Here is a 273-nt window from a genome sequence, read left to right on the forward strand (position 1 = left end):
CAGTCGGGTAATTAGTAATGCATTACATGCGTGATAAATAATATAATGTATTTCTTATGCGTTCTCGATAATATTACTGCTAACTATGTAATCAGCATTTTAATGTATTCAAAGAGTTCCAAAAATTTCATATCAAAACACATTCATTTCTCGATACTAGGTAATGCAAAATTGAATGCCCCACTTTTCTTAGGACATCGCCCTGGGAAAAAATGCATTTTCGAATGTGAAAAGAGTTGTTTTACAGATTATTTTTTCGATTACTGCATATTA

This window comes from Rhagoletis zephyria, unplaced genomic scaffold (genome assembly GCF_001687245.7).
Source record: "Rhagoletis zephyria isolate East Lansing unplaced genomic scaffold, Rhagoletis_zephyria_1.1 Rzeph_scaffold_06657, whole genome shotgun sequence".
Lineage (NCBI taxonomy): Eukaryota > Metazoa > Arthropoda > Insecta > Diptera > Tephritidae > Rhagoletis > Rhagoletis zephyria.